The sequence below is a fragment of the Macrobrachium rosenbergii genome, chromosome 2, assembly GCF_040412425.1.
Source record: "Macrobrachium rosenbergii isolate ZJJX-2024 chromosome 2, ASM4041242v1, whole genome shotgun sequence".
NCBI classification, from domain to species: domain Eukaryota; kingdom Metazoa; phylum Arthropoda; class Malacostraca; order Decapoda; family Palaemonidae; genus Macrobrachium; species Macrobrachium rosenbergii.
In genome coordinates, this window is record NC_089742.1 from 88,037,203 (window position 1) to 88,063,738 (window position 26,536).

Genomic DNA, 26,536 nt, shown 5'->3' on the forward strand with positions numbered 1-26,536 from the left:
CTCTTCTAGAAGAATGGAGCAGAACTGATGAAACTGTGATGGATAGTCTAGCTGCAGTCAAGCGAGAAGTAGCTGCTTGGGTAATATCAGGGGACATCTCATATAGGACTCACTGAACACAAAGACAAGGTGCCTCCCCTTCTTCCAGAGCATCTGGAAGAAATTTAACCTTTAGGCTAGTCAGGAACTCATACACTCATATCATTCCTGTAAAAGAATGTGCAACTGGAAAGACAGCATTGCTCAAGAGTGATCAAGACTGTTTCTGGTCTTCTACAGATGAAGAGAACAAGACAAAAATTTCCTCCCTCATGAACACCAGTTGCCCATCAGAAAAAATGGCAGATGAAATACTCTTTGAGTTCCATGGCAGGCAGGAGAGGTAGGTAATTAGTGAATAAAATGGTCAGCACGCAAACACTTCCTCAAGATGAGTAATGAAGACTTAGTATTGATCAAATGGACAAAGCCGAGGTAAGGCCAGTGCTGTATCTCTACCTTCTTGATTTCTTGAGTATCCAATAGATACTGTGAGAGAGAGCTGGATCCCTCCTGAAAGTAGAAATGGTTGTTTACCCTCCTGATACCACACCTTAATCCATCAACTCTGAAGGGAGAGTGGAAAACTGACAAAAAAAAAAAAAAAAAAAAAGTCTTGACAGGAGTATTTGTGGAAGAATCTATCCTTGTTCCATTCTAGGCTATCCTATCCTTTCCTACTCTCAATCATGCTCAGGCTGAGACAGGATAAGAGTGAGAGGTCAAGACAGAAACCAAAAAACCTTGTGTGACAAGGAAATCCTGACAATCTAGGAATGCAACTGATCATATAGAGGTTACCTGAAACACTGCCCAACTACCAAGGACTGGAGGGCACTCTGGTACACTGTACCCCCAGGCTCCCTTAAAAAACCCAACCACCTCAAATCAAGGCAAAGAAAGGAAGGAAGGAGAGCTTCCTACGCTTCTTCCCCTAACACCATGCCAGCCACAGAAAATGGACCCAAAGTACTGCAATTATCGTAAACTGTTTCAATTTCTTCAAATAATGAGTTGCAAAGAACGACTTACATTTCCAAAAAGTCACTTGCAATATCGAGGAGAGAGACAAATTATGCTTGAATGCTAACAAAGTGGCTACAGCCCTAATTTCATGAGGTCTCACTTTGCACAATGGAAAAAACTCATCTTCAACAGAAGAATGCACTTCTGAGATGAGGTCTCTAAGGAAGAATGCCAGGGCATTCTTTGAAAGTGGCCAAGAAGGATTCTTAACAGAACACCATACTGCGTTTGAAGGCCCACGAATCTTCTTTGTTTTGTGAAGATAAAACCTTACAGCTCTCAAAGGACACAATACTCTCTCTTCCTCATTTGGGCCTACAATCTCAGACAAGCTTTTAATTGCAAAGGAACGAGGCCATGGGTTGGAACTGGACTTGTTCTTGGCTAGAAATCCTAAAGAGAAGGAACAGACAGCATTCCCTTGGGAAAAAACCAACTCTTTTGTCTATTGCATGGACCTCACTGATTTGTTGTGTGGTCGCTAAAGCAACTAGAAAGAGGGTCTTTCTAGTTAGGTCTCTCAGGGAAATCAAATGCACAGGCTCAAATCGGGGACCAGACAACCATTTAAGGACCACATCTAGGTTCCATGCACTACTGCTACCTCTTTCTGTCTTGTAGTGTCAAACGATCTAATTAGATCAGATAAGACCTGATTAGAGGAAAGGTCCACTCCCCTGTGTCTGAAGACAGAGCTTAACATGGCCCTATAACCTTGATCGTCAAGGATGACAGGTTCCTGTCAGTCTTAAGATATAGTAGAAGTCTGCTATTTCGGCTATAGATGTCTGAGAAGATGACACTCTGCGCTCCCTGCACCATTCTCTGAAAATTGTCCACTTAGCCTGACATACTCTATCAGAGGACTGTCACCTGCATTTGGCAACAGCTTGCCTTTCCGATCTTGAAAACCCCTTCTTTCTAAGAAGTTTCCTGACAGTCTGTAACCTGTTAGGGCCAGAGTAGACAATCCCTGATGAAAATGCCAGAAATGGGGTTGTTTTAGCAGAAGAGGTTTTTGAGGTAGCAACCTCGGAAAGTCTGTGAGGAGGTGGAGAAGATTTGGGAATCATTCCTTTGTTGGCCAAAAGGGGAAACTAGGATCACTGACAGATTTTGGTGAGTTTGGAATTTGTTAATCACCTGTCTTATCATGCTGATGGGGGCATAAAGGTGACTGTCTGACCAGTCTTGAAGTACTGTATAGCATTGGTTGCCCATGCTACAGGATCTAGAACTGGCGAGCAAAACACAGGGAAATGATGGTTTCTGGAAGTCACGAACAGGTCTAAGACTGGAGTCCCCTACATCTTCCAAAGATCCCAGCAAACATGAGGATCCAGAGTCCACTCCGTGGGTAACACCTGTCTTCGGCAACTTAGCTCGTCTGCCAGAACAATGAGCTTCCTCTGAATGAAGTGAGTAAGAAGCTTGACTTGAAATTGCTCTGTCCAAAGCAGATGATCCCTTGCTGTCTCATAAAGGGAGAAAGAGCGTGTCCCCCTTGGGTTTTGATATACGCCAGGGCAGTCGTACTGTCAGAGTGCACTGTGATTGTCTTGTTGTACACTTTGAAAAATTGCAACTGCCTTCAACTCACTGACATTTATGTGCCAATTTCTTTGTTCCAGAGACCAGGCCCCTGAAATTTCCTCGTCCCCAACAGAGCTCCCAAAACTACAGTACGTTCGATGTGTCTAAGAAGAAGTCTAGGTTGGGGGTTCAACGGAAGGAGAGATTTCCCTTGTGACAACCTTCCTTCTAAGCTCCACCAACACAGATCCTCTTTTATCTCTGGAGTTACTTGGAACACAAAGGAGTCTGGGCATTTTTTCCTGTCCCAACTGATTCTTAAGAAGAATTGGAGCGGGCTTGTATGAAGTCTGCCCAGGAGTACAAATTATTCTATGGATGATAATGTCCTGAGAAGACTCATCCACTCGTTGGCGGAGCATTGGTTCAGAAGAAGAAATCTGTGCACTACAGGCAGTCCCCGGTTATCGGCGGGGTTCTGTTCCCAACAGCATGACAATAACTGAAATTCGTAGACAACCGAAAAGCAGCAATAATAGCGCCGATCCTCAGTTGTCAGTGCTGATAACCGGGGATCAGTGCCGATAACCAGAGATTGGCGCCAATAACCAGGAATTGGTATAAAAAATCTGGTTATGGTTGTCGCTAGACAAGCGCCGTACAACCGGATCGCTGATAACCAAGACTGCCTGTATCTTGAGGCAAGACTGTATTCTCTTTGGTGAGAGAAAAACCTGAAAACTCTGAGAGTCTATTATCATCCCTAAATAAAGAATTCATTATGATGGAATCAACTGAGACTTCTGAACGCTGATCATCAATTCCAGCTCCTGGGCTAGGAGAAGAGTCTTCTGAAGGTCTTCCGAACATTTCTGTTTCGATTGGGCCCGAAGTAGCCAATCGTCCAAGTAAAGGGAGATTTTGATTCCCATCAGATGGAGCCATTTTCTTAAGGGAGCAAGCACTTTGGTAAACACTGGAGGTGCCGTTGATAACCTGAAACATAGGAGCGCGGAACTGGAACACTTTGTTCCGAAACATGAACCTCAGAAACTTCCTCGATTCCCGATGTATTGGGATATGGAAGTACGCATCCTGCAGGTCTATAGATGTCATCCAGTCTCCCTGGCAAATGGATGACACGACAGTTCTGTATATCCTTCTTGAACTTTGTCTTCTGAACGAAGACATTCAATGCGCTGATGTCCAGGATGGGCCTCCAGCCCCCTGAAACTTTGGGCACCACAAAAACACAATTGTAGAACCCCGGGGAGCCCACATTCTCTACTAATTCTATCGCCCCCTTCTTGAGGAGGGACGACACTTCTTCTGAGAGGGCCAAAGACTTCTTTGAGCCTTTGGAGTACGCTGAGAATGGAGAGCTGCTTAAAGGCGGTTTTTCTTTAAAGGGGATAGAATAGCCTTCCGTCAGAACACTGACAATCCAGGGCTCTGCCCCCCCTCTCTCTCCACTTCTCTCAGAAGAGAAGGAGCCTGGCTCCTACAGAAGTTCGGAGGACGAAATTCTCACTTGCGAGAGGCAGAGCGGGATGATCTCTTAATAGCTCTGGAAACGAATCTGCTGGACGAACGGGATCTGGACAGGGATCTTTGTCTGCTGCCACGAAAGGGCCGTGTCTGCAGCGGGGAGACTGTCCTGGAGGTATGAGCGGGCACTCCTTAGGACACCTAGAGGATTGGGCAAGATCTTGCGTATTCTTCTTCAGAAGATCCGAAGAAATCTCCAGAACTGTAGCCTGTGGGAACAGGTGATGATGATCCAGCGGAGAAAACAGAAGGGACAACTTCTGGGAAGGAGTCACTCCCCTAAGGGTGTAGGAACACCACAGTTCTCTCTTCTTTAAAACTCCCATTGTGTAAAGGGAAGCTAATTCCTGGGGACCGTCCCTGATTCCTTTACCGATATACAAGAGGACCCCTCCAAGTTGGAGGCACTATCTTCAGGAACAGTAGAGCAGTCCTTAATCTTACGGGTAAGAGAGCCCATTGCCCAGTCGAGAAAACTTAACACTTCAAACACCTTAAACAGGTTTTTAAGGTGTTCTACGATAGGAATCGATCAATCCAGAGACGTCCCCCCTGGGAGGAGGCAGAAACTCCCAGAGGAGCTTCCCCCTGTGGCATAAAAGAGGTCTCCTCTTAGACAATCTAGAAGAAGGGAAGCTGAAAATGGATCTACCTTGTTCCCTCTTCTCCGCTAGCCATCCCTCAATAACACCGAAGGCTTTCTTGGCAGAAGAAGAAAGCACTAACTTGGGTAGTCTCGAAGACTCAAAAGACTGTGACTCCCGAAGAAAAGTTGATGCAGGCGGAGAAGAAGCTGCAGGTGAAAAGCAATTTGGGAAGGTAGCAAGAAGATACCTTAGCAGCAATGCATAAGCTGAAGGACGAATGTCTTGAGCAATAACTTATTCTTCGTCCGAGGATACAGGAGACAAAGCCAAGTCTGTAGGTTGGGGGTTGATGGAGCCTCCTTCAACAGGCTCAAAATACTGTCGAGCTTGCTCTGAATCGGGTCTACCACAGAGGGCACTTGCTTGCTAGAAGAGGGTAAAGCCTGAGGTGCGGAAGTTTGAGATACAGAAGAGTGCCCAACTGCTCAGGGAACAATACCAGCCGAAGGAGTCAAAGCGTCAGTGGCATAAGCATGGTGATGCTCTGGTGCCAGCGGAAGATTGGGGGCCACTGAGCGCTTCACCTTAGTTGGTGATCCATGAATCAAAGAGTGGACGGGCGAAGACAGGCGCTTTGACACAGCAGCACAAGAAGGAGCCAACGAGTGCTGAAACGATTTCGGGCGCTTGGAAGAAACAGGGCGTTCGGCAATCAAGGGAGCTTCCAACACTGCAGGGCACTCAGGAGCCAGAGGAGTCTCGAGTGCAAGAGGATGCTCAGAAAAAGACGCTTTAGATGAAGAGCGCTTACGAGAAGCAGGATACTTGGAAGCCATTCTTTGATTCTCTGCCAAGGGAGGAACAGAAGGAAAACATTCCGGACTGTACCGATGACTGCAAGATGGGAGAGGACTGTAAACAGGTTCCTTGAATTTCTTACACGGTACTGAAGGAGAATGAGACACACCACCCACATGCCTTTTCAAAGGGCGTGATTCATCCAGAAAACGACATTGGCATCTTGGAGAAGGATCATCTGAGCATGATGAAAGAGATACTCGTCCAGGGATACACCTTTCCAGCGGTGTTTGGCTGCAACCTGGGATTCAACAACAGGTTCAACCGAGGGGGTGACTACCCGTGGGCAGACCTCACCGACCTCCCTTAGGCTACCAGTTTGACTCCTCCCAGGTTTAGGGGAGTATGACACTGACCTTTGCCTAGGAGAATCAGCAGGATGGGCAGCCACCTCCTCCACCAACACATCTCTGACACTAGGTGCAATCGGGCACTCTACTAACACTGCACTAGCACTAGGAGTAACAAGGCACTCTGAATCACTCTTATTGTCCATAAGGACCTTAGCCGAAGAGGCTAATTGCATAGTAGACTCAACAATCAATTCAAACTTTTATCAATTTTACACTCAAGGCTGGCAATGGTGTTGGGTTCAGAAGCGAGAGAGCTGGGTAAAGGAGCGGGTTGCACAGCAGGAGAACCTAGTACGTGATCAACAGAAATAACAGGAACGTCAATCTCAACGTTAGCATTATCAACATCATGATAAACAGGAGATCCCTGACTAGCTAAAGACTTACTAATCAGTCTGGCTGTAGCTTTTCTCTTTTTACCTCTAGCCAGTTTGTTTAAATGAGATCTTAAAGTCTTCCACTTCTTACTGTCCCAGTCTACACATTCTTTACATCATAAGTCTCCTGAATAAATTTGTCCCCTACAATCCGTGCAGATAGAATGTGAATCGTAAGATTGCTTAGTTAAACGCGTATTGCAGCTTTTGTTGCAATACCTAAAGCTAGTCGAACTTGAGTCTGACATTTGAAAAAAGTCAACTAAAGTCACAATCGGTGAATAAGGAAAGTCATTATAAAGGGAATCACAAGAAAGTTCACAAAAGAGTCTAACTCTATCTAATAATGCCGAAAGGCTATCAAAGCAGGAATACTTCACCAAATACGATGAGAAATCAATAGGAAAGACGAATTCCAAAATCCAAGCTGCTGCTAAAAGCTGGTGTACAGCCATTAGCCGTCAGAAAGAAATTGAATACTTTTGCTAGCTGTTCCTCTCTTACCCTGAAAGTGGACAGGGTTAGTCACCTAGCCAAACAAAATAGCGCGACCCGGGAATTTCAAAATTTTTAGCTGCCGGTTAATAGAAACTATAGCAATGTAATTACTTGGTAAGTTACTTATATAAAACATTATTTTTTATAAATAATCACAGCAAGTTGTGATTATAATCATAACTCTCATGCACAAAAAGAAAAAATCTAATCATAATCAAAAATACCAAAATTAAAGTACAGTAATCATAATCAAATCATAATCAGAAAAATGAAAAACAAGTAATCATAATCTAATCACAACCAAAAAATTATTCCAGACCATAATCAAAATCAAATCATAATAATTTTTTATAATCATGCCCATGTCTGGTATCTGGAAATAAATATCCTTCAGATCTCTCAAAAGTAGTCATCTCTTAACCCTTAACCCTTAAATGCCGACTGGACATATCATACATCGACTAAAATTGTCTGTTGGGTGCCAAGTGGACGTACCGTACATCGACTACAAAAAATTTCAACCTTCGGTCAACTTTGACTCGAACGAAATGGTCGAAAAATCCAATTGTAAGCTAAAACTCTTACATTCTAGTAATATTCAATCATTTACCTTCATTTTGCAACAAATTGGAAGTCTCTAGCACAATATTTCGATTTATGGTGAATTTTAAAAAAAAAACTTTTTCCTTACACCTGCATGGTAACTCTGCCGAAAATTTCAGAAATTCTTTCGTCATTTTGTCGTAAGTTTTGCACTGTTTTATATTAGCCGATACATAAAGTTTTATATATGAAAATGTGCGCAATTTCATGTAAAATACAGCAACATACAACCCATGGTTGTAGCTTTTATCAGTTTGGAAATATTTTCATATAAACCACGATAACTGCCAAAATTTCAACCTTCGGTCAACTTTGACTCGACCAAAATGGTCAAAAAACGCAATTGTAAGCTAAAACTCTTACATTCTAGTAATATTCAATCATTTAACTTCATTTTGCAACAAATTGGAAGTCTCTAGCACAATATTTCGATTTATGGTGAATTTTTGAAAAACACTTTTTCCTTACGTCCGTGCCAGAAATTCTGTCGTCAAGTTGTCGTAATGTTTGCACCGTTTTATATTAGTTGTTACATAAAAGTTTTATATATGGAAATGTGCACAATTTCATGTAGAATACAACAGAAAATAACTCATGGTTGTAGCTTTTATCAGTTTTGAAATATTTTCATATAAATCACGATAACTGCCAAAATTTCAACCTTCGGTCAACTTTGACTTCGACGAAATGGTAAAAAAAATGCAATTATAAGCTAAAACTCTTACATTCTAGTAATATTCAATCATGTACCTTCATTTTGAAACAAACTGGAAGTCTCTAGCACAATATTTCGATTTATGGTGAATTTCTGAAAAAAAACTTTTTCCCTACGTCTGCACAGCGGTAACTTGGCGAACATCTCAGAAATTCTTTAAATCACGTTGTCGTAATGTTTGCATCGTTTTACATTAGTTGTTACATAAACTTTTATATATGAAAAAGTGCGCAATTTCATGTAGAATACAACAGAAAATAGCTCATGGTTGTAGCTTTTATCAGTTTGAAATATTTTCACAAAATCACGATAACTGCCAAAATTTCAACCTTCAGTCAACATTAACTCGACGAAATGGTCAAAAAACGCAATTATAAGCTAAAACTCTTACATTCTAGTAATAATCAATCATTTACCTTCATTTTGCAATAAATTGAAAGTCTCTAGCACAATATTTCGATTTATGGTGAATTTTTAAAAAAACATTTTCCTTACATCCGCGCGGTAACTCGGCCGAACATCTCAGAAATTCTTTCATCACGTTGTCGTAATGTTTACACCGTTTTATATTAGTCGTTACATAAAGTTTTATATATGAAAATGTGCGCAATTTCATGTACAATACAACAGAAAATAGCTCATGGTTGTAGTTTTTATCAGTTTTGAAATATTTTCATAAAAATCACAATAGAAAAAATTCTACTTTCGGTCAACTTTAACTCAACCGAAATGGTCGAAAACTGCAATTGTAAGCTAAAACACTTACAGTCTAGTAATATTCAATCAATTAGCTTCATTTTTCAACAAACGGGAAGTCTCTAGCACAATATTTCGATTTATGGTGAATTTTTGAAAAAAAAATTTTTTATGTCCGCGTGTTACGAATTCATGCATCATTTTGTGATAATATTTTCTCTGTGTTGCTTTGATCGTTTTAAAATTTGTTATATACCAAAATCATCGCAATTTAGTGTACAATACAAAGAAAAAAAAATAACCCGTTTGCTTTAACCGTTTTGCTCACAGCGCGATTTGTATAAAATTATATATGAAAATGTTTTTTTGCGCTGTCATATATTTCAATATTTATATATGATAATGATATTTTTTCATTTCTGATGGTTGCATACTAAACTTCAGGCAATGACAAAAAGGAGCCAAAATGAACTCTTAATCTTAAAAACTAAAGCGTGCTGTGATTTTTAAAAACTTTTTTCAGTTTAGCGCTAACTCCCGAGCGCGGCATACGGGAGACGTTTTTGTAAATAGAGGCTCGGCGTTTAAGGGTTAAGGGACGGCATAATTTATCAATATGCAGCACCCCAGACCGGGGAAACTTTGAGGTCAGCAAAATAAAAAAAAAATCACATCAATGAAAAGAGAATGACACGTACATTCACACTGTATAAATAAAAAATTCAAAAATCTTCCCACCTTCCAATCCTTTTACAAGACAATCATAAATTTTACCAACTTATATGTTTTTTCTAATAAATAAGTTTTTGGATTTTGTAAAATTATTATTACTGCTCACACAATAACAAAACAGATAAGAAATAAATGGACATATCTACCCAAAAAACATTATTAACAGTACAGTAATGAGTTTGAGAATAGAAATTTGCTAACATTGAATCATGTTGTTGAACCTTACCTTGCTAAAGAAAGCTGCTACAGTTAGATACTGCCTCTGGTTGGCGCTCATCTTATCCAGTAGAGCAAGCAGTAAAGCCTTGAGGACTATTACTACAGTCAGTGCTTTATAGCGATGGACTAAATTCAGGACTTACAAAAAAACAAGATGCCCTTGCCCAGGGCACAGTACCACACAAAATAACCAGAGTAAATAGTCACCATAACCACTAAAAACAAACTAAAAACACCAGTACCAAACCATTATCCAAAAGACTGGAGAGTACTCAAGTACATAGCACTCCCAGGCTCAAAAACTCAACACCATAAGCAAGGCGAAGAGCTTAAAGAAAGGACATTGCTTTCTACATTTCCTTCCCCAACATCCAGCCAGGTGCATAAAAGCGGACCCAAGGTGCTGCACTGATTGTAAGTCGTCTCGATATCTCTTAAAAATGCGATGCAAATGCTAATTTTGCACTTCCAAAATGTCACTTGTACAATCTGGACGCAAGGGATAAATTGCGCTAAACGTCCAAGACGTAGCGACTGCTCTTATCTCGTGGGGTTTTACCTTTCAAGATGAGAGTGAGTCTTCATTCACCATGGAATGTGCTTCGGAAATCAGATCCCTCAGAAAAAATGCCAAGGCATTCTTAGACAGGGGTCTAGAGGGATATTCCACAGAACACCAAAGGTTTCTTGAAGTACCACAAATATCCTTCGTTCTGTGAAGATAAAACTTCAGGGTCCTTACAGGACAGAGAGTTCTTTCTTCTTCAGACGGACCCACTATCTCAGATAAGATCTTGGTTGTAAAAGAACGAGGCCATGGATTCGATGGCGATTCGTTCTTAGCCAGAAAGTCTAGGGAAAGGAAGCAAACTGCATTCCCCTCAGAAAATCCTGTGTTTCTGTCTAAAGCATGGATTTCACTGGACCTCTTAGCGATGGCCAAGGCGACCAGAAAAAGAGTTTTCCTGGTTAGATCCCTTAAGGAGATAGATTGCATGGGCTTAAAATGTGGACTGGAAAGCCACTTAAGGACCATGTCTAAGTTCCAGGACAGCAATGGTTTTCCTCTAGGCTTTGCAGTGTCAAAGGACTTCATAAGGTGGGACAAATCCTCGTTCGACAATAAGTCCATTCCTTTATGGCGGAAAACTGAGCTAAGCATAGCTCTGTATCCTTTAATGGTAGAGGTGGAAAGTCCGCTATCTCTGCTACAGAGGTGTGAGAAGAGGACACGTTATTTTTTCTGCACCAGGACCTGAAGATGGACCATTTAGCCTGGCAGACATTATCTGAAGACTGTCTTCTACACTTCGCATTGCGTCTGCACCCGCTCTTGAAAATCCTTTTTTTGGAGCAGTCGCATAACAGTTTGAACCCTGTTAAGGCCAGAGGTCAGGTTTTGGTGGAACCGACGGAAGTGAGGTTGCCTGAGAAGTTGTTGCTTCTGTGTCAGCAGTCTTGGGAAGTTGGCAAGAAGTTCCAGAAGATAAGGGAACCACTCTTTTGTTGGCCAGAAGGGGGCTATCAAGATCATGGATAGGTTTTGATGAGACCGGAATTGGTTGATGACTTGCCTCACTAAACCGAATGGGGGAAAGGCATACAGATCACTGTTGGATTAATCCTGCAACATTGCATCGGTCACCCATGCCAAAAGATCTGGAACTGAGGAGCAGAAGCGAGGAAGTCGGTGATTTCTGGAGGACGCGAACAATTCTATCACTGGTTTCCCCCAGAGCTTCCACAGATCTAGACAAACCAACAGGTCTAATATCCATTCTGTGGAAAGGATCTGTCTTTGATGGCTCAATTCGTCTGCGAGAACATTGAGTCTCCCCTGAATAAAACGTGTTGATTTGATTATGAAATTTAGGTCTTGAATTTCATTCTGGTGCAACCAAAGAAGAAGGTCCCTTGCTGCTTCGTACAGGGAGAAAGAGTGGGTTCCTCCTTGTTTCTTGATGTACGCCAGTGCTGTTGTGCTGTCTGAATGCACTGCTACTGTCCTCCCCCTTATATCTGAAGCAAAGCACTGTAGGCCCAGAAATATCGCCTGCAGTTCCTTCACGTTGATGTGCCAGTTTTGCTGTTCCTGGGACCAAGTTCCTGACACTTCTTTTAATCCCAAAAGAGCTCCCCAACCTAGGTTTGGTGTGTCTGAAAGATATCTAGGCTGGGGTTCAGAGGATGAAGAGATTTCCCTTCTGATAGCCTCTTCCTGGAACTCCACCAAGGAAGATCCTCCTTGATTTTCATCGTTATCTGTAACATGAACGAGTCCGGAAACTTTTTCCTGTTCCAGCTGACCTCCCTGAGGCTACTGGTATGCCTCCTCCCAGGTAGTCTTCCCAGGTGGGAATTGCACCTAGGAGAATCAGAGGGATGAGCAGTCGCCTCCTCCACTGACACTGATGCCGGTAAGCACTGCACTCACTTCCAGATTTAAATGTTGCTCAAACTTATTCTCAAGGATGGCTTGTCCAGACTTCAGGACTGGTGAAAACCTGAAAATGTGAAGAGGAAATCCATCATTATAGGGCACTCAGGCACTACTGAGGGGGGCGCTATTAGACTTGTCCGGGACTATGAGGAGACTATGGAAGACGGACAAAAAAGAAGTTGTGTGAATGTCTTGATGATCTGCTTGGCAGAAAAACTGGCAATCCACCACCAGAAGTTCAGAGAGACACCCAGGAGACAAAAACACAAGGCTGTCCCATTGGAAATAAGGTGTAGGCTAAACTCCTGCTGAGAAGCTCAGGAGAGTGGAGAAAGTGAAGATCCACAGAAAAAAGCTCCGAAATTGGCTGCTTTTCATTGGAAAAACACCATCTGCATTTTCTCAACTGGACTATCACTAGAAGAAAAGGACATCTCTATGGACATCTTTCCATGGCTGTCTGTGAGCACCTGCAGACAGCAGGTTTGACTGATCTTGAAGCTATCTGGGGCAAAACCCATCAGATTCCATGGACTGACAGTATGCCTCCCAGGTGTCTAGTCTGGCAGGGACTGGTTTACAAAGAGAGCTGATAGGGCCAGATAGCCACCACCTCCACTACATTATCCAGAAATAGCGCCTTTCCAGGCTGACTCTGTCAAATACCTGGGAGCCAGCAACAGGCTCGACTGAGAGTAATACCTGTGTCAATTCGACCTCCCTTGGACTTCCAGTATGTCTCTTCCCGGTTTATGGGGTATGACAAGGACCTTTCTCTAGGAGAATCAAAGGACAAGTAGACACCTCCTTTGTTCACAACACTTCACTATCCAGGGGGTTAACATCTGTTAACCTAAAACAACACAGGCAATGGCACGAGAAGAGAGGAAGTCTTGAGCCAGGCGTGGGAGCAAGTGGATAAAATGGGCAGAAAGGTTAGCAGTAGGAGAGAGATGGGTCAGATAGAGCCAGGATCCCAGTAACTGGCACCGAGCGCCCAAGAGTGGATGCCAAGGCGCCAGAGAGTGAGCCCTGAGAGGCTGAAGCGGGCGCCTAGCGCCTGAAAGCTGGCGCCAAGCATTCTGCAGTTGGCAGCCGTTGAGCTCGTAGAAAAAGATACGTCTTGTCCAAGAGGGAGAATAGGAGGGCTGATCTCTGAGACGGAGTGATGCCTTTTGAAGTAAAGGAGCACAAAAGGTCCCTCTTCTTAAAATACCTATGGCGTACAGAGTGGCTAACTCCTGTGTACCATCGCGAATGCCTCTGTTAATACAGGAGAGTATTCCCAAGAGATCCGACGAGATTTCTTGAGGTAACAAAGAACACTCTAAGTTTGCTCGCCAGAGCGCCTGCTGCCAAGTCAAGGAAGCTCATCACTTCGAACACCTTAAAAATATTTTTAAGAAGGTGCGCAAGTTCCGAGGCAGAGAACATAATTTTGGCTGAGGAGAAAGCTAATCTCCTAGTCGAGTCGATAAGGCCGGAGAAGCCTCCTTGAGAGGAGGCAGAGACTCCCAGGGAAGGAGCTTCTCCAGTTGCATAAAACCCTGTAGCTCAACCTGTACAATTTGGAAGGAGGGAAACAAAAACTGCTTTGCCTTGTTCCCTCTTCTCAGAAAACCAATCTTCTACTTCCTCCAGTGCCTTCCTTGCTGAAGAGGAAAGAACTAACTTTGGTAATTTCCAAGGACCAACTGAGGGGGCTTCATAAAGAAAGAAGAAGCAGGAACAGAGAGGAATAGCTGGCAGAGAAGAAGCTTGGGATAGGTTGCTAGCAGGAACCTCAACAAGCACTCACTTGAACGCCGATGAACGATATCTTGATCGGGAACAACCTCTTCCTCAGAAGAGACAAGAGAAAGCGATAAGTCCGCTGTTGTCTGATCTGTAGAGGGAGCCTTCTGAAGCAAACTAAGAATATGATCCAGTTTGCTCTGAATCAGTTCAACTGCAGGAGGAAAAATGTCCGAAACGACACTATTAAGAAGCGGTGGAGGAGAGGGTGCCAATGGGAGCTCGGGAGGAGCTATAGAGACATGAGCCAGCGATGAAACCTGTTGGTGAACAGGCGCCAGTGGACACTCAATTGCAAACGGGAGCCTGGGCGCTTCGACGCTAGTTGCTGGCTGCTGATTGTAGAGACGAAGGTGCTGGGTGCTCAACTCCCGATGCAGTAGCTCCTTTAAACGACGAAGAACGTCTCTGTGCCACAAGGCGCCTTGGTGCCAATATCACAATTTTTAAAGTAAATTGTATTTTTCCTAACTATACAAACCCGAAGTCCTTTACATTTGGGATTACTTTCAGGCGTAGGCTGGAAACGACCGTTGAAACTTCAAACAAGGTGGTTAGGCAGTTGACTACTGTCCGGGAGGCGGGAGTACCGTCTGCCCAGATGTAAACATTCCAATTTGCCTTTCAGTCCAGGTATCAGATTGAGGGGTGGCATGAGGTGGGTATAAAGTATAAAGGGCCTCGGGTGTGTATAGTTAAAAAAAAATACAATTTACTTTAAAAATTGTGATTTGTTCCGACACAATATACAAACCCTCGGTCCTTTACATTGGGAGACTTACTGGTTGGAAGGAGGAAACTGAGTGCGTCTCTATGAACTGACTGGAGTTCACCACCTTGTCTTCCCTTCCTGGTCGTGAGAGCAAGGAAGGGAAAACTGCCTCTGACAAAATGATCGGGTTGTAAGAAGCGCGGGATCAGTTGTCAGACTTCTGGGTCCCTTTGCATGAAAGAGGAAACGTCAGGCATGAAAGTAGGCTAGGAAGAACTTGGCGTCAGATGACACAAAGGCAAATACAAGCATTGGGTTTGTCTTATAGTCATGGTCTCCTTCCCCACCTTGCAAGAGGAAGGAGTGGGGTTGCTTCTATCAACCTGAATGGAAAATAGAACGGGAGCTCCCGTTGGGTGCTTACCTGCATCGACCGCCAGATCCAGCATGAAACGGCACATCCGCTCCCTGCCCGTAGGAAGAGAGCCAGGTTGGGATGAAAGAAGAGAGGCCAGTCACTCCACATTCATTCTCCCAGTCACAACCGTACATCTTAAGCGAGATGCAACCTGTCCTGTTAGAGGAGCCGGCTAAGCTACACAACTTGTTAAGCAGCCACCACAGGACCCAAGGAAAAAGTGTCCAAGGACTTGTGTGTAACATCCCGGAGGTAGAAGGACGTGAAAGTAGTCTGTTGGGACCACACGCCTGCCTTCAGCACCTGCGAAACCGACATGTTCTTCCGGAATGTGAGGGACAGACCAATGCTGCGGACCTCATGAGCTCTCGGACGAAGCGTACTGGTGTCGTCTTCTCCTGCAGCAGAGTACGGTCTCCTTATCGTCTCACGAAGCCAGAAAGAGATGGTGTTCTTGGACATTTCTTTCTTGGCCGAGCCAGTAATAACGAAGAGTCGTCGACACTCAGGCCGGAGACGTCGAGTCCTCCTCAGATAGCGCCGCAGCACTCTAACAGGACACAGTAGCATCTCGTCTGGTTCATTACCTACAAAGTCCTCTAGGGAGGGGATTGTGAAGGACTCGAACCGTGCGTCAGGGACCGAAGGATTCTGAGTCTTCGCTACGAAATCCGGGAAATTGAGCGTAACTGATCCCCATCCCCTAGAGTGTTTCACATCGAAGGAAAGTCCATGAAGTTCGCCAACTCTCTTTGCCGATGCCAGGGCTAGCAGGAAGACGATCTTGAGGGTCAGATCCCTGTCTGACGACTCTCATAAAGGCTCGCATGGTGCACAAGTCAGGCTCCTTAGGACGAGAGTCACATCCCACGCAGGGGGCCTGAGGTCCCTGGGTGGGCAAGACCTTTCGAAGCTTCTCATTAGTAGAGATATCTCGAAAGAGGAGGAGATGTCTACTCCTTTCAGCCGTAAGACTAGGCCGAGTGCAGCGTGGTAGCCTTTCACAGCTGAAACGGAGAGAAGCTTCTCTTGGCGAAGGAAGACGAGGAAGTCCGCGACCTGCTGAATAGTAGCTCCGACTGGAGAGATACCCCTTTGACGACACCAACCACAGAAGACGGACCACTTTCCCTGGTATACCGCTGCGGAGGATCGTCTGAGGTATCCTGCCATTTCTATTGCTGCGCGACACGAAAAGCCTCTCGCTCGCAAGAGATGGTGGATACCCTCCAGCTGCGAAGACACAGGGAATGCACTGCCTGGTGGTACCACTCTATGTGGGGTTGACACAGCAAGTTGGGCCAGGGGATCTCTCTCAGCACCTCAGAGAGGAGAGCTAGCAGGTCCGGATACCTAACGGCCTGGGGCCATTTGGGTGCCACCAGAGTTATCCTGAGATTCGGAGTGATCATCACTCGGCTGATCACTCAGCGAATCAGACAGAACGGAGGAAAGGCGTAGACATCGAGGTTGTCCCACAGGTGCTGGAACGCGTCCTCCGCAGCGGCCCATGGGTCCGGCACGACAGAATAGAAGACCTGGAGTTTTCTGTTGTGCCGGGTTGCGAACAGATCGATGGCTGGATGCCACCACAGGCTGAACAGCCTTTCCGCTACCTCTGAGTGGAGGGACCATTTGGCCCCTATCACTTGATTCTGGCGGCCGAGCTTGTCTGCCACGACATTCCTCTTGCCTGGAATGTACCTGGCTGACAGCTCCACTGAGTGAGTCACGGCCCACTTGTGCACCTGCATTGTCAACTGGTGAAGCGGGAGGGACACGAGGCCCCCCCTGCTTGTTGACATCAGTACCACGGAGTGTCCCATCACTCGATCCCGGAACTCTTGGAGGGCCAGGAAAGATGCCTTGAGTTCCAGGATGTTGATGTGAAGGCACTTGTTGTCTCACTGCCACACTCCCAAAGTCAGCAACTCCTCCAGGTGTGCGCCCCATCCCTCGGTCGATGCATCTGAGAACAGTAGCATGTCCGGAGGGGGAGTATGCAGGGATACTCCTATCAAGAGGATCCTGTCATCCAACCACCAGTAAAGGTCCTCCCTCACCTCCTCAGAAAGAGGGATGAGGAAGGACTGGGGGTCTCGGGACTGGGACCAATACTCCTTTAGCCTCCATTGAAGAGACCTGCAGGTGAAGACGCCCATGAGGTACTAGCTTCTCCAATGACGACAGGTGACCGATGACGACTTGCTATTGCTGGGCTGGCTGCTCGTGCCGTGACAGGAACAGCTGTGCTGCCTGCCCGAACTTGCTGATACGAGAGTCCGAGGGAAAGACTTTCGCTGCCACTGAGTCTATCAGCATGCCCAGGTACTTTATCCTCTGCTTGAGGATGAGATCTGAATGGATTCATCACGATCCTAGATCTCGGCAAAACTCGAGGAGCCGATCCCTGTCCTGTAGCAACTGCAGCGTGAGCCCGCCAGGACTAGCCAGTCGTCGAGATACCTCAGTAGACATATCCCACTGGAGTGGGCCCAAGCTGACAGGCGAGAAGACTCTCGTGAACACCTGGGGAGCGGTCAAGAGCTGAAACAAAGTGCCCTGAATTGGAAGACCGACTCCCCGAGGACAAAGCGGAGGTACTTGCAAGGGGATGGATGAATGGTTATTTGGAAATATGCATCCTTCAAGTCCACCGTAAGCATGAAGTCTTTCTCCCTGATGGAAGCAAGCTCCTCCAATGACGACAGGTGACCAATGACGACTTGCCATTGCTGGGCTAGCTGCTTGTGCCGTGACAGGAACAGCTGTGCTGCCTGCCTGAACTTGCTGATACGAGAGTCCGAGGGGAAGACTTTCACTGCCACTGAGTCTATCAGCATGCCCAGGTACTTTATCCTCTGCTTGGGGATGAGATCTGACTTCTCAAGATTCACCACGATCCCTAGATCTCGGCAAAACTCGAGGGGCCAATCCCTGTCCTGTAGCAGTTGCAAGCGTGAGCCCGCCAGGACTAGCCAGTCGTTGAGATACCTCAGTAGACGTATCCCGTGCAAGTGGGCCCAAGCTGACACGAGCGATAAGACTCTCGTGAACACATGGGGAGCGGTTGAGAGCCCAAAACAAAGTGCCCTGAATTGGAAGACCGTCTCCCCGAGGACAAAGCGGAGGTACTTGAGAGAGGACGGATGAATGGGTATTTGGAAATACGCATCCTTCAAGTCCACCGTAAGCATGAAGTCATTCTCCCTGATGGAAGCAAGCACGGATTGTGCTGTTTCCATTGTGAACCGAGTCTGGCGAACGAAACGGTTCAAGGGAGAGACGTCTATGACCGGTCTCCATCCCCCTGAGGCTTTCTCTACAAGAAAGACACAGCTGTAAAAGCCTGGGGACTGGTCCAACACGACTTCTACAGCACCCTTGCTCAGCATGGCTTGCACTTCTTGCTGTAGTGTGGTGTCCTTCGGAGATCCTTGGACATATGTGCGGAGATGGACTGGAGTGTAGGTGAGGGGAGGCCGAGGCTCAAAGGGTAGTAGATATCCCTCCCGAAGGACATCCACTATCCAGGTCTCGGCTCCGTGTCGCTGCCATGTTGCCCAATGGCTCAACAGGCATCCCCCCACCTTCAGCAGCAGTTGGGGGGGGATGCCGCCCCTAGCGTTTCCCCTTCGTCTTCTTCCCTTTGCCCCGTTTACCGGATTGGAAAGTGGGCTGAAAGGAAAGGGAGGCCCCCCCTCTCAAGGAAGAAGGCTGGGTGTTTCCCCGGGACCCCTTCGAAGACTGGGACTTCTTAGGGGACGAGGAAGTGCCAGCCTGGCCCGAACCCCTCGTTCTGGGGGGAAAATTTCCCCCCAAGCATGAGAAGATACCCCCGAGAGGATGTTATGATCAACCGCCCCCCCAACGCCCTTCCACACCCGATGAAACGAATGAGGAAGGGGAGGGGGAATCCTCACCGAGGGAGAGGAGCAAGCAGGGGAAGTTGCGGGGAGGGAGAAAGCAACCTGACACATTAGCCACCACTGGAGTCATCGGGCGTGTTACCCTCGGATGATTCCTTGGCGGCTCCGGCGGTAGGTCTCCTCCTCGAACCTCTTCCATTGCTCGGGAGACCAGGAACAACACTCGCTACAAGGAGCGTCGCGTGAACACACACGTCCCCTGTAAAATAACCGGAAAATAATGAATAAAGCTGCTGCCAGACTAGGTGTCGCCACCCCGGACGGCAGGAAACGAATGAGGATTGTCTGCTAGGTCGTTCCAATATTCCGTTAGTGGGACGGGCTGATCACCTACACAAACTATATTGAAGTGCTACCAGCGAAATTTTTTTATCTAAGCTGATGTATGAATGGAAACTATAGCTATGCAATTACTTGGTAAGTTACTTACATAAAAATAGTGTTTTCTATTGGAAAATCCTTCAGCTCCAGCTGGAATCAGTCACTGAATCTAGTAACAAAATGGTCAATTGGTGGTTAAGGGGGTTAATTGGGGAATACCCCTCACTCACCGACCTACACTAATTCCTTCAGCCATAGGAACAGAATGGGACAGCTGAGGTGGGTTTAAGTATATAAAAAACTGACTTGTATACCTGGGAAAAATACAAATAATTTTTAAAATCTGTTACTTGTTCCTAAAGAAATACAAACCATTGTTTTTTACACAGGCAACTTGCTCCTTAGTAGGGAAGTTGTCCTTTTCAACTGACTTGAGTTAAATGACACCGTACTGGTCGAGTGAAAAAGCTGACCAGAGCAGCAGGGCCTTGAACCACAGTACAGAAGGGTACTCAATGAAAAAACATTGAAGTGTAGGGGTCATAGGAGAGCAAGCATGAAGCTATTTTACACAGACAATCCAGAGCCCACTGCAAACCATGAGCAGCTAGATACAGCATAGGCTAATCATGTGCAAAAAAGATTCAAGTTAACCAGAGCACCAAGCTCTCTTGATGAAACTCATTTAGCCCTACACATGGTGGACATAACACTCACAGGTGGATGAATGCTGCTGCCTTCCTAAGCCAGGGAAAGGTGCTCACTCAATGTTCTGAGAGACTTCTTGTGAGAGGTTTTCTCAACATCTTTCTCTTTATGTGAGGAAGGGAAGAAGACTAGGAGGAAGAACTCAACAATGAGGAGGAAGTAGGGAAGCGCTTACTCTTCCTTTTCCTGCTCCTTGCCTATTTCTTACTCTCATCTGCAGTAACAGTAATTTAAGGTCAATGCTATGAGGGTATCCCTATGGGAAGGATGACTGTTACTGAAGGCTCAACAGTGCTGAGCTCCTAGTGGGTGCAATAACACTATGCAGTAGAAGATGACATGATATGAGTAAGCATATCAATCACTCACTTTCCTGTGCTTAGCGGCCCCTCTCAGCCATACATGGTGTTGCAGATCCTATCCCTATAAAGGAGTATTAACGATGGGATCTACCTAAACACAGGACATGAAGGACCACATACAATTGCTCACATCCAACTTAGCAGCCAGCAGGAGTGCAACAAGACATTGATAATCATCAGCAGACGAAGAAAAGGTGCTTAGCAATGGCAGATGAGTGAGGGTACAGTTATACCTTGAACTTGCGCGATTCGAGTTGCACGAATTCACAGACACATGAATTTTGCATTGGAACCTAACTAATGGTCGCCACAGAGTTTTGACCAGACACACTTGAACATTTGCGAACACTGAGAAACCCAGCAAAGTGTTTGTTCAATTTTTATGTAATTAATAAGTTTTCAAGCTTTTATGTGTAAATTAAATAACATTAAATATTATTAAAAGTAATAATTTCTCTCTCTCTCTCTTTTAGTGAGATGAAGTTTTATGGTACATATTATACAGGTATGTTTATTTGTATGATAAAAGGAGTTTTTAAAAACGAGGCTGAGAAGACTTCTAAAAATAGATCGGTGGAATGGGGGAGAGAATCACACCATTTATTTCTTTTTTTAAGGGTAATGTATTAAGCTAACTTTTAAATGAAAATACAGTAGCTTTAATTTAATTTAACAGTTAGTTTAATAATGAATTTCCATCTTTTGATATCTAACGTTAGAATAACTCTCTCTCTCTCCGTAATAATTCATAAATATATAACTTGATATGTCAAGTGAGGACAATATCTCTCTCTCTCTCTCTCATGTGTTATTCTCTTAGTCTCCATAATAACTGATAAATAATTTCACTCTCTTTAGTAAGGACAACCCTTATCTCTCTCTCTCTCTCTCTCGTTCATAGTTAGCGCTCACACATTTTTGCAACTTATTCATTCTCTGTACGTCTTTCCCTGTACAGTAGATAGTTTAAACTGATCCAATTTGACCTGTAACGTCTACGAAGTGTAAATGCGCTAGTGTTGCAAATATGTTCTAAAACACAGACATAATAACTGAGAGTTGTATTAGTCAAAATATAAAACACTGTTGTTCATGAAAAAGCATTTCAGAACAAAGAGAAAGAGCGCAGAATAAAGAAGTTGTTAAAAAAGAGGTTGAGACGATTCTAAAAATAGAATGGTTGAAGGGAGGAGAGGAGAGAGAGAGAGAGAAGAGAAGAGAGAGAGAGAGAGAGAGAGAGAGAAAGAAATTCTCTTCCAAGTCTCAGTTTTTTATGTCAACCATTTATTTCTCTTTTTTAAGGGTAATGTATTAAGCTAACTTTTAAATGAAATTGCAGTAACTTTTCATTTAAAAGTTAATAATAATTTGGGAACATGATTAGGGTCATATTTAGTGTTTAAACTTTAGAAATAAGCATTTATTAGCATTTTTAGAGACCATGCCAAACTTACACAAAAATTCACCCTGCGCGAGGGGTTCTGGAACCTAACCTCGCCTAAGTTCGGAGTATGACTGTATTTCCTCACACACACATACATACATCCCTCAACAACAAGTCAACTACCTAAACTCTGCTTTTTTTACCGAGGCCCATTTGCACCGACTCGCAGGGATGCCCTTTTAGCTCGGAAAAGTTTCCTGCTAGCTGATTGGTTGCAAGTATTTTGTCCGAATAGCATCAGTGTTTTTAAATAATTTCCAAGTACATGTAATGTGAATCGAAACTTATTTCCTAACCTAAATTTCTCCCTCAGATATATGTTTTGTCAATAAATAATGTTAACGAATAAAAGATTATAAAGTATTGTGATGGTAAGTCTAAATTTAATAACAACACCATGCCGAAGTCAACAACAGGAGCTTGTTTTCGGATGCACGCTGCATAATTTTTTTACTTTTCACATATTTTAACACCAATTGGGATACATTACACTAAGCATAAGAAAAACATGTTTATAAACTTTCTTTGAATACCAGAATCTACTAAAAACATGGAATTAATAAAACTCGCTATTGGTAAAAACTTCCAGGGAGGTAAAAGGAACAGCCTGTGGCCTGGCGGATAAACTATCCCAGCTTTCTTCTGACTTATGTAATTGAAATCAGTGTTATGTTATTGAGATTATTTAATGGCTATATCTGCAATTAAATAGTTTCTATGCTTCTTTTGAGGTTACACTAATAAAAATATATTTTCAGAAATTAACAACACTCTTTATGAAGGCTTTACAGCAGACAATGCGAATAAGAAAACTTTTTTTTTCTTATTTTATCGTTCTGTTAAATACAGGCAGTCCCGGTTTCTGACGGTTCCACTTCTGACGTTCGATTTTTCTTTTCAAATATATTCATCAGAAATTATTTCCTTTATTTGGCATGTTTTATTTAAGTTACGATCGGAAAACTACAAGCCCAAAATGTCAGAATAATCATAAAAGGTTTTTTTGATTAAAACTCAATAATAATTTGCAGTTTTCGTTTTCAAGGTACCCAGAGCATTAAAAGTAAGGTTTTCTTATGATTTTTAACGATTTTGAGCGAGCTTTCTCGGGCTGGATATTATGAGTAACCGCCTGTATAAAGGTTTGCTAATTTTGATATTTAAAGTAGAATTATAGAAAATGTATATACAAATACATTTTAAGGATTAGTAGGCTATATGAGTCTACTGTCAAATACTGAGGCGGGGATGGAAGGAAAAGGAGGGTATAAACGGTTGTAATTTCGGTGAAATCATGAATTCATTTAATTATGATTTTTATACGATTTATGGAACACTACAATATCCTCAAACTGGAAATAGTGCTATTAATAGAATCTACACCTTTACAACAAAATTAGCAAACCCTTTCTATACGGACTTACATCATAGGCCTACATACACCTAGCCTAACTTATATCAAGCATCAGCTACTGTTTATTTTACTCCTTACCTTAAATAAGTTAAAAAAATTTATTGCAATTGCCAAAAAATGGTGTAAGACACATAGACATAGAGCTAGCCTAGTTTGAAATGTGTGCAAGAAATAAAGCCATAATAAGGGAAGTACATTATTATTATGTAAAAGAAAAATAGTCTTCATATTTATCACCATATTTATCATAATGATATAATAAAAGGCTTCAGCACAAAAGCCTATAGAAGATGATATGTATCTGAAAAGTTTTCTTACCCATCATCATTTGCTGGCATGTGGATACCATATGAATAACTAGGCCTACCTATCTAGGTAATTTTATCTAAATTTTATCTGAAGCCACAGGCTGTTCCTTTTACCTCCCCGGAAGTTTTCACCAATAGCAAGTTTTATTAATTCCATGTTTTTAGCAGATTCTGGTATTCAAAGAAAGTTTATAATAACATGTTTTTCTTATGTTTAGTATAATTTATTCCAGTTGGTGTTAAAATATGTGAAAAGTAAAAAAATTATGCAGCGTGCATCTGAAAACAAGCTCCTGTCGTTGACTTCTTGGTGTTGTTATTAAATTTAGGCTTACCATCACAATACTTTATAATCTCTTTATTCGTTAACATTATTTATTGTCAAAACACATATCTGAGGGAGAAATTAGGTTAGGAAATAAGTTTCAATTCACATTACTTGGTAATTATTTAAAAACAATTATGCTCTTCGGACAAAATACTTGCAACCAATCAGCTAGCAGGAAACTTTTCCAAGCTAAAAGGGCACCCCAGCGAGTCGGTGCAAATGCGCCTCGATAAAAGAGACTGAGTATAGTTACCAACTTGCAATGACCAATTCCAACTCACTCAAGGGCACCCCTACATACAAGGCAATGGTCTGTATTTCTGTAGGAACAATTATACAAATAACACAATGAGAAACATACCTCTTCTGATATTTTTCTCTTCCTGCTCTCACACGCATCTTCATCTTTTCCCTCAGAATCACCTTCAGCTTCATCAAAACCATCTGAATCTTGTTCATCCTCTTCATCTGAGTTTTCATTGTTACCTTCAGAATCAACATCATCCTCATTTGCCTCTAAATCTCCAACAACCTGAAAAAATTGAAATAAATATTGGTAAGTAAAACTATATTTCTTTGATGACTAACATACTTTATTTGACCTCTCACTGACATTTCAAAGAAGTCAGCAAAAATGACATTTTTAAATGGATATCAATATTTCACAAGTTTGCAAACACCTACTGGTACTTTTGCCTGCAATGAAAATGGCAAATGAAAGTTAATTTGATAGTTAGGCAGGAGAGTAAACATGCAGTGAGTTAGCAAACATACTAGGAAAAGTACATCTTCAAAGATAATTTGAAGTTTTCCTAGAAATATGAAAAAGGTACTCAAGTACTGTAGTGGTAGGTAGGTGAATGGTGAGGCACTGCCCACTCCCCTGTCAGGAACTCATCATTCTTCCCTTCAGCATCAGAAAAATACTTTGGTTTGCATACTTAAGAAAAATTTAAATTATCTTGAAAGTTTGCTATTTGCTCCTACAGTAAACTGAGAATGCAAACCTTGCTTCTTTACATAATGACTTAGTTCTTATGCAGATGGATTCTCTGATGGAACTGACTGTTGCTGTTCTTATTGTCTCCAAGACATGTAATTTTTCCAGTCATGATAATGAGCAGAGAAAAGAATTACTCCTGTGCCTGTAACCCTCTAACTGATATGGTAATAAGGTAATGATGCTTTAAATCCTTGCCGCCATGGAATTCAATACCAGAAATAGTTGAATGAAGGCAATTTTACATTGTTTTCATACTAAATAAAGTACGAGTGTATAATAAGTCACCTATTTACTATTAATGATATGAGCACTTTCATTGACTTGTTGTTCGTAGTTGTTTTAAAAGCTTCCTATACCTTTGGGAAGTGTAAGTTGCTTGCAGTGTACTGTATTGTCATGCAAGAGTGTTTGTGTAATCATTTTCATTTTCTGTTATGTAACAGCCATTAAATACTTCACTACTTATCCCGGTAATATAATTTTTGCAGTCATGATAATGTGAAGAGGTGAGAATGACTCCTGTAATTAAATTCCAAACCTACTGGCATAATACGTACAGGACTTTGATGCTTTTAATTCCTCACCAATGAGGAACTCAGCATCCGAAATGGCTGAATGATGGTAATTTTGGCCTTTTTGACAGCGTAGTCGCTCGTTTTGTACTCAAGAATTACCTTCCAAGGGTCTGTCAGAGCTCCATGGTGACCAAACTAATATAAAAGAATTCTCTTTTAGTCGGTCTTGTGGCCCGGTATTGTGTTGTAATATCATAATAATAAACACTATAACATACGATGGAGTATGTAATGGACTCAAAGATAAGAGGGCTCTTTCCTTTATCTTACAGCGAAGCTGTGCCTAGGTTCTTTACTTCGCCAAACCTGCAAAAAGAGGATGTGATAAATGCGCAGGTGCAGTCCAACATACTGTCGACAATGGACTGGCACGGAGACCAAGAAGCCATTACCTTCTATTGGTCATTATTAAACGGATTAGTTTTTTGTCAGTGCTCAATAATTATCGAAACACCTACGAAAGAGGCAAGTTTTAAGTTCCAGTTAAAGTTATAGTTTTAAACTTTTGGAAGTGGTAGTTAAATTGCGTGTGAAAGCTGAAAACTGCTTTTCTTGCTAAAATGGTAACCTAGTTTTTACGACTCAGTAGCCTATTTGTAAGGCTACATATTATAGTGGGGTTCTTAAGTAGCCTGTATCCTTAAAGGTGACATAAACCTAGACCAGGCAGTAGCCTAACCAGATTAACCCTTAATGGATGGGAATCCTCATGAGTATCTATAGCAGGCTTTGGGTGATGGATGGGAATCCTCATATGAATACTCATATTTTGTGCCATACTGTTTGAATGAATTTAGCAGGAAAGATATTCACAGCACTTCAATGGTCCATAAATGACTTATGGGAACTATAGTTCGGCAGAGGAGAGACATCGATCAGTATGCCTTGAGACTTGATGGGGGACTGTATTGCCCCTCTCTATTCCACGATTTCTCTTTATTTATTTGTTCATAAATATACCCAGGGAATGCTGCTGGTTTTAGTTCTTATCTCTCA

The 26,536-nt window shown here is 43.0% G+C and overlaps 1 protein-coding gene across 1 annotated transcript in view; it reads right to left on the reverse strand.

The window, feature by feature from the left end:
* Window positions 1–26,536, reverse strand: part of Mat89Ba (nucleolar protein 6 Mat89Ba) — a 449,315-nt gene that overhangs the window by 381,660 nt on the left and 41,119 nt on the right. The window contains exon 2 of the mRNA XM_067121881.1: window positions 24,324–24,494. The gene's annotated coding sequence lies outside the window, so the exon portion shown is untranslated. The remainder of the gene's footprint in view (window positions 1–24,323; window positions 24,495–26,536) is intronic.